Source organism: Felis catus, chromosome E2 (genome assembly GCF_018350175.1).
Source record: "Felis catus isolate Fca126 chromosome E2, F.catus_Fca126_mat1.0, whole genome shotgun sequence".
NCBI classification, from domain to species: domain Eukaryota; kingdom Metazoa; phylum Chordata; class Mammalia; order Carnivora; family Felidae; genus Felis; species Felis catus.
The window spans coordinates 24,539,014-24,547,559 of NC_058382.1; the positions used below are offsets into that span (position 1 = coordinate 24,539,014).

At 41.2% G+C, this 8,546-nt stretch overlaps 1 long non-coding RNA gene across 1 annotated transcript; it reads right to left on the reverse strand.

The window, feature by feature from the left end:
- Positions 1-1,450: 1,450 nt before the first annotated feature.
- LOC123382258 lies at positions 1,451-2,544 on the reverse strand. Its single transcript, XR_006590358.1, has 2 exons — positions 2,427-2,544; positions 1,451-1,897 (listed from the first exon to the last, which is right to left on the reverse strand). It is a non-coding gene; the product is annotated as an uncharacterized LOC123382258 (long non-coding RNA).
- Positions 2,545-8,546: the final 6,002 nt, after the last annotated feature.

Genomic DNA, 8,546 nt, shown 5'->3' on the forward strand with positions numbered 1-8,546 from the left:
CATATGACCCCATTTTACCTAATTAACTCTTCAAAACTCTATCTATCTCTAAATACATTCTCAGGCACTGCAGTTAGGACTTCAACATGTGAATTTTGGAAGGGACACAATTCAGCCCATAATAGTGGGGACTTAGGGGTAAAAGCTGGTGTGGATAGAGTAATGATCCCAAGTTCAAATGACTACAGAAGCCAGAAAGATTAAAAAAAATATAAGTAGAGAAGTTAGGATGTGGAAGGTGCTCTTTGCAGAGCTCATCCCCATTTAGAAAAGAGACAGTCAGCCACAGTCTTAGCAGACTGTCATAGCAGAATCAGACCTAATATAGCCAATTTTCTAATTTTCTTTTTTTTTATTTTTTTTAACGTTTATTTATTTTTGAGACAGAGAGAGACAGAGCATGAACAGGGGAGGGACAGAGAGAGAGGGAGGCACAGAATCGGAAGTAGGCTCCAGGCTCTGAGCCATCAGCCCAGAGCCGGACGCGGGGCTCGAACTCACGGACCGTGAGATCGTGACCTGAGCCAAAGTCGGACACTTAACCGACTGAGCCACCCAGGCGCCCCCCAATTTTCTAATTTTCAAAAGAGAAACCATAAGTGTGTTTTCTCACGTGGAATCTCTTGATTTTTAAATATTGGCAATGAATTCAAAAAAATCTTAAACAGTGTGCATAGTGTGTATTTACACCTGAGGACTGGAGCTGGTACAGAGACCCCCACTTGACATCTGAGATGTCAAGAAGGCTCTGCATCGGCCCGGTGGTCAGTTCTAAGGGCTCAGGCACACAGATGCAGCCCCTTCTTGAGAAACAGCCACCCAGGTCTAGCCATGTTTTTTTTAAAGCTGATTGTTAATGATGTGGAAAAGAAAGGAATAAAAACCATTATGATCACTCCAAGAAAGCATTTCTAATTCATGGATCATTTACTATTGATTATTGAAACAAATGCTATTGTGCATGCCTTATGGCTGGTTTTAAAACCTCTATAACTTTGGAGTTTTCAATTTATTTGGAAGAACTATAATAAGCAGCACATGACAATTACTTCCCTCAGTACTCCCTGTAATCAAGATAAATTATCTTGCTATTGATGTAAATGGGATATGAAAATCTATAGAGTTCTCTTGAGGAGTATAAACTCCACATTATACTCACTACATTTGAATTTTGCAGCAAAATCATTTTGGGGTCAATCAAAAATACATTCCCTCAAAATTTTATTGCCATCTATCCTGAGTCACCTCCAGAAATGATTAGCAAATAATACCAATGAGGAACTATTTAGCTCAGTGTTGGGCTGCATCGCTATTACTTACACCTTACTGAACACTTTACACTCTCAGACCTATGTGTTATTATAAATGTATTTACATATTATACATATTTATTTACAATTCTTTTTCCCCATTGCCAAACAACCTCTTATGAAAATTCAAAGACAATTAATCATATATGAGATTTTTATAAACACAATAAACTCAATTTACATTGTTTCTCCTTCTCTTGTTTCTCCCTCTTCTTTTCCATCAAGTGCTTGTCTTCTGAGCCAGTTTTTCTCTAGCTAGTTTGTCTTCTGCCAGAGAAGATGCTGCCCTGAGCACCTTCATGCCATGGTTTTTGTTATTCTCCCCCCATAGCCCCATGCTTACTTCAGTCATTGGGGATCACACAGGCTTCCTTCCTAGAAATTCCTTCCAATGCAGAATGCTTCTGGCAATCTTGGCATTCTTTTATGCATCTAATCTCTCTTTCTGATTTTGCTATTTAATTTATTATCCTTTTATTCAGCATCTTCATTTTGAAATCTCTTTCCTTGCAGCAAGACAAGTAGGAAGTCTTCTCTCAGTCCTACCTTTTCAGGCCATTTCTTCCAGCCTCAGTTTCCTGTCCCATCTGTTTAAATGACAGAAGAGAGAGGGAAGGAGTGGAGAGAGAGAGAGAGGAGAAGCAGCAACCTCAAATACACCAATATATTCACAGTGGTTAATAATGGATGGAAGGATTATGGGTGAATTATTTTTATTGTCTTCTTTATGTTTTTCAGGATTTTACAAGTTGCCTAAGATGAGCATATACACTTTATTCTAGTTTTTCTGGAAAGCAGAGCCTGTGGCAAGCTTACATGCTAAAGCTTTATTGGAGGTTCATTCCCAGATAAGCAAGAATAAGGAAGACAAACTGAGGCAGGGAAAAGGGTAAAACAAATACCAGGTTATGCAATTTCAATCTGTCACAGCTCCATAGCAAAATACATCTGACTGCTCACTCAGGGCCTCTTCAGAGAGGCCACATAGATTTGCATCTCAGTACAGCCAGCCAGAGAGAGGAGAGGCACCTCACTATCTGCTGACTTTCTCTGCCTCTACTGGTCAAAAAGTCAAGTTGGCTCTGACTATCCACATGTTCAGGTCACGTTACTCACCTCTTTCTGTGAGCAAAAAGCCAAGACCTCCATGGACCTATTCCAGCCAGGACACAGGTGCTGTCCTCTCTCCTGTTACTTGGCTCCATGCATTAGGACTCCTGGTCTGCAAAGCCAGTGGCAGCAGTAGAAAGAGCAGCAGGACATTGTGACACACAACAGCCTGAACTGTTACTTAGGCTGCTCTCACTGGGAAGCAAGACAAGTGGCCATGACCCAGTGATCAAATTTTATTGATAAAGAAGAAAAGTTTATTTTATTTTTATTTTTTTTTTAAATTGAGCGCGTAGCTCAATTTAGACCAAAGAGTCTTTTTTTTCTTTTTTTTTTTAATTTTTTTTTCAACATTTATTTATTTTTGGGACAGAGAGAGACAGAGCATGAACGGGGGAGGGGCAGAGAGAGAGGGAGACACAGAATCGGAAACAGGCTCCAGGCTCCGAGCCATCAGCCCAGAGCCTGACGCAGGGCTCGAACTCACGGACCGCGAGATCGTGACCTGGCTGAAGTCGGACGCTTAACCGACTGCGCCACCCAGGCGCCCCAAGAAAAGTTTATTTTAAAATATTCAATTAAATTTAAATCCTTTTAGACTTCTCTTGCTCAAGTCTCCTTCCAACATCTTCACATTCCAGATCCAAACTGGACACAGTATTTTAAGACAGAAGTCATAAACCATAAAGCCCACAGAGGCCAGGCTAGTAACATCAACAGGAAAGCCCAGTAGAGGCTATGAAAAGTGCTTGGGCCTGTGGTGAGCAGAGAAGACACACACAGAAGTCACTAAGTGCTCAGCTCCAGCCAAGTGTTGTCACACCTGCTGATTAAAAAAAAAATAATAAGTTCAAAATCAGGACTTCTCTGTGAATCTCATTTTTTATTGTTGACAACAAATGTCCTTTTTTTTTTTTTTCCAAATTCTTTGGGGCAAACAAAAAGTGTCAGCAGGCCACAGACATCACCTACTTGTCTACCAGCTTGTGACATCTGATCTTAGAGACTGTCAAACATGGAAAAACTTCATTTTCCCAATCTTGCATTGCCTCAAGATGATAATGGCTCACACTTATTGATCATGTTCTATGTGCAAGACACTGTTAGGCGTTGTATATGGGCTTCCTCATTTAGTTCACAGAACTTCAGAGGGGTCCCAGGATGTAGAAGACCAGATGGAGTTGGACCTCACTGCCCACCTTAGAGAAAGTCCCCTGGATACAACTCAGCCTTTCTGCTCTGATTTTCCTGGGGTTTTACCGAAAAGGAAAGTGGTCTGATGGAGCACAAAGCTGGCTCCCTCTGGCCAGGTGGATGTCCCTGGTGGCCTTCTCTTCTCAGCTCGCACCTCACAGCCCACAGTTCTCTGCAAACTGGACTCACTGAAGCAAGGACTGTGTTTTAAGTAGCAGTGTATCCCCAGGGCAAATTTCACTTAAATTAAGAGATCATTAAACCCACCAGTTAGTAACTTTCCATTGCTCTTGAAGCCCTCTGAAAGGCTAATGAAAGCTATTGGTCTTCTCCTCCAAAATACATACCTATTAAACCAAATGCTCCATCCGATTTCAGAGAGTTCTCCCATCTATGAGTCTGAGTTTAAAATTCCTGATCCAGGGGCGCCTGGGTGGCGCAGTCGGTTAAGCGTCCGACTTCAGCCAGGTCACGATCTCGCGGTCCGTGAGTTCGAGCCCCGCGTCAGGCTCTGGGCTGATGGCTCGGAGCCTGGAGCCTGTTTCTGATTCTGTGTCTCCCTCTCTCTCTGCCCCTCCCCCGTTCATGCTCTGTCTCTCTCTGTCCCAAAAAAAAAAATAAATAAACGTTGAAAAAAAAATTAAAAAAAAAAATTCCTGATCCAAAAACAAACAAAAAAAACTCCTGATTCAATCACATATTCCTTCTTTATAGATTAGTCCTTTTTTTTTTTAACTTTTTAATGTTCACTTTTTTTTCTTGATAGAGAGAGAAAGTGTGAGTGGGGAAGGGCAGAGAAAGAGAGCGAGACACAGAATCCGAAGTAGGCTCCAGGTTCTGAGCTGTCTGCACAGAACCCAACATGGGCTCAAACTAATGAATGTTGAGATCATGGCCTGAGCTCAAGTAGGATGTTTAACTAACTGAGCCACCATGGCACCCCTAGATTAGTCATTTCTATCTCACAGACTTGTCTGAGATCATATTATGAGAAAAACTACTGATTTTTAGTGTTTTTTTTATTTTTATGGTCTGTGGTTTACATGGAATAAAAACAAACTCAAATTTCAAAAAAGAGGAAGTACAAAATTTTAATTACAGATTATGAAAAAGTTCTGGAGGTGGATGACAGTGATGGCTGTACAACAATGTGAATGTAATATCACTGAATTGTACACTTACAAATGATCAAAACAGCTTTTTGTGTGTGTGTGTGTGTGTGTGTGTGTGTGTGTGTGTGTGTGTATGGCAAATTTTTCAAATAAAGAAACAGGGAAGAGTGCATTTTAAAGGCATGAAAGTACCTCAAGGAGCCCACTGGCCGCTAGGCCTTGGGAAGGAACTGGAACCTTCCATTTGTCTCTCATCTCTGTTTGGTGGTTTCTCCCTTGCTCTGTTCTTCCAGCATATGCCCATTCTACAGCTGTCAAGTTTCTATTTCCTCAATCAATCCAGGCTGAATTGTTATATCTCAGACACAGGTGCAAACTCCCTGGAGGAAGAATCTGATTGTCCCAATGTGAAACAAATAATAACATCTGGCCAGAAGGGTAGGGTCACTTAATACAATTATGGGAACCAGAGAAGGTGTCCACCACTGGAAGAATGGAGAAGAAAACAATGTAGATGAATATCACAGAAATGAAGCAATTAGAAGCAACAAACTGGGTGTACAGAGGGCAACACAACTTATTAAGTAGAAAGAGGAAGAAACAGACTATAAATGAGATCAGAACATCTCCAACTTAACTGGGTGTTGTATGGAAACCAATTTGACAATAAATTATATTTTTTTAAAAAAAGAACTTCTCGGGGCACCTGGGTGGCTCAGTCGATTAAGCGTCCTACTTCGGCTCAGGTCATGATCTCACGGTCCATGAGTTCGAGCCCCGCGTCGGGCTCTGTGCTGACAGCTCAGAGCCTGGAGCCTGCTTCAGATTCTGTGTCTCCCTCTCTCTCTGATCCTCCCCCATTCATGCTCTGTCTCTCTCTGTCTCAAAAATAAATAAACATTAAAAAAATTTTAAAAAGAACTTCTCCAACTTAAATGTACAGGCAAAACACTAGTATCTCATTAAAATGAAGGGTCTATTTCAGTAAGTGTGGGGCAGGGCCTGAAATTCTGTGTTTCTGGCAATCTCCAGGTGATGCTGCTGGTCTGAAGGCCACACGTTGAGTAGTCAGGGTCTAGAACACAAGCTCAATCATGAAATTAAAAACTCATGCCAAAAGAGGGGCACCTGGGTGGCTCAGTTGGTTAAGCCTCCACCTCTGGATTTCGGCTCAGGTCATGATCTCATGATTCATGAGCTTGAGCCCCACATGGGGCTCTATGCTGAGAGGGATCCTACTTGGAATTCTCCACCTCTCCCCTGCTCCTGCTCCCATTATCTCTCTCTCAAAATAAATTTAAAAAAAAAACATTTTTTTAAGTTAAAAAAAACTTATGCCAAAAGAATTCTCCCTATTTTACAATGAAACATACATTCTTCAGAACATATATCAAAACACAAGATGAGTACCTAGAGGGGTTGGAGAGGCAAGGGTGTGGAAGTGAGATGAGAACACAGGGAATGACAAATGTACAGAACAAAAGAGGGCTTTGCTCCAGCTGATGGTGAGAAAGCATTCTGAGAACCGAGAATGATTAACTCAGCTGTCTGTGCCTATAGTCCAAAAGAGGAGGAGGAGGAGGAGGAGGAGGAGGAGGAGGAGGAGGAGGAGAAAGGAAATGTGAAGTGGGAGCAGCAGGGTTATTGGGCACTTCCCCTTATGGATGGTTCTCAGTGAAAGAAACTGCCAAGGACTGAACAAGTCCCCAAACAGGGTTTCTGACAATTCACCTTGTAGCTTCCCTGCCCATGTGGCTTGGCAGGCTTGCCTGGACAATCCATATAAGCTTTCTGTTCTATATCCCTTCAGGGTCATTTGAAGTGAGAGCCTAGTTTTCAATGTAAGAAGATGGCTTCATGAGAGTGGTGAGATTTAAAATCCACTGCACTGTATTCCATGCTCATGGACCGGAAGAACAAATATTGTTAGAATGTCGATACTACCCAAAGCATTCTACATATTCAGTGCAATCTCTATCAAAATAACACCAGAACTCTTCACAGAGATAGAACAAACAATCCTAAAATTTGTATGGAACCAGAAAAAAATACTGAATAGCCAAAGCAATACTGAAAAAGAAAACCAAAACAGGAGGCATCACAATCCCAGACTTCAAGGTCTATTACAAAGCTGTAATCATCAAGACAGTATGGTACTGGCACTAAAACAGACACTCAGATCAATGGAACAGAATAGAGAAACCAGAAATGGACCCACAAACATATGGCCAATGGAATATCCAGTGGAATAAAGACATTGTCTTCAGCAAGTGGTGCTGGGAAAACTGGACAGCGACATGCAGAAGAATGAATCTGGACCACTTTCTCACACCATACACAAAAATAAACTCAAAATGGATGAAAGACCTCAATGTAAGACAGGAAGCCATCAAAATCCTCAAGGAGAAAGCAGGCAAAAACCTCTTTGACCTCAGCTGCAGCAACTTCTTCCTCAACACGTCTCCGCAGGCAGGAAAACAAAGCAAAAATGAACTATTGGGACCTCATCATGATAAAAAGCTTCTATACAGCAAAGGAAACAATCAGCAAAACTAAAAGGCAACTGATGAAATGGGAGAAGATATTTGCAAATGACATATCAGATAAACGGTTAGTATCCAAAATCTATAAAGAACTTATCAAACTCACCCAAAAAGCAAATAATCCAGTGAAGAAATGAGCAAAAGACATGAATAGACACTTCTCAAAAGAAGACATCCAGATGGCCAACAGACACATGAAAAAATGCTCAACATCACTCATCATCAGGGAAATACAAATCAAAACCACAATGAGATACCACCTTACACCTGTCAGAATGGCTAACATCAACAACTCAGGCAACAACAGATGTTGGCAAGGATGCAGAGAAAGAGGATCTCTTTTGCACTGCTGGTGAGAATGCAAACTGGTGCAGCCAGTCTGGAAAACATTATGGGAGATTTTGCAAAAAATTAAAAATAGAAGTACCCTACGATCCAGCAATTGCACTACTAGGTATATATCCAAGGGATACAAGTGTGCTATTTCAAAGGGGTACATGCACCTCAGTGTTTATAGCAGCACTATTGGCAATAGCCAAAGTATGGAAAGAGCCCAAATATCCATCGACATATAAATGGATAAAGGAGATGTGGTATATATATACAATGGAGTATTATTCAGCAATCAAAGAGAATGAAATCTTGCTATTTGCCACAATATGGATGGAACTAGAGGGTATTAGGCTAAGTGAAATAAGTCAGTCAGAGAAAGATATATATCATAGGACTTCACTCATATGTGGAATTTAAGATACAAAACAGATGAACATAAGGGAAGAGAAGCAAAAATAATGTAAAAACAGGGAAGAGATGGGGTGCCTGGGTGGCTCAGTCAGTTAAGCATCTGGCTTCAGCTCAGGTCATGATCTCGCGGTCCCTGAGTTTGAGCCCCGCGTCGGGATCTGTGCTGACAGCTCGGAGCCTGGAGCCTGTTTTGGATTCTGTGTCTCCCTCTCTCTCTGCCCCTCCCCTGCTCATTTTCTGTCTCTCTCTGTCTCAAAAATAAATAAAAACATTAAATTTTTTTTAAAAAAATGGGGAAGGGAACAAAACATAAGAGACTCTTAAATATGGAGAACAAACTGAGGGTTGATGGAGGGGTTTAGGTGGGGAGATGGGCTGAATGGATAAGGGGTATTAAGGAAGACACTTGTTGGGATGAGCACTGGGTTTTATACATAGGGGATGAATCACTGGAATCCACTCCTGAAATCGTTATTGCACTATCTGCTAACTAACTTGAATATAAATTCTAAATAAATAAATAAATAAATAAA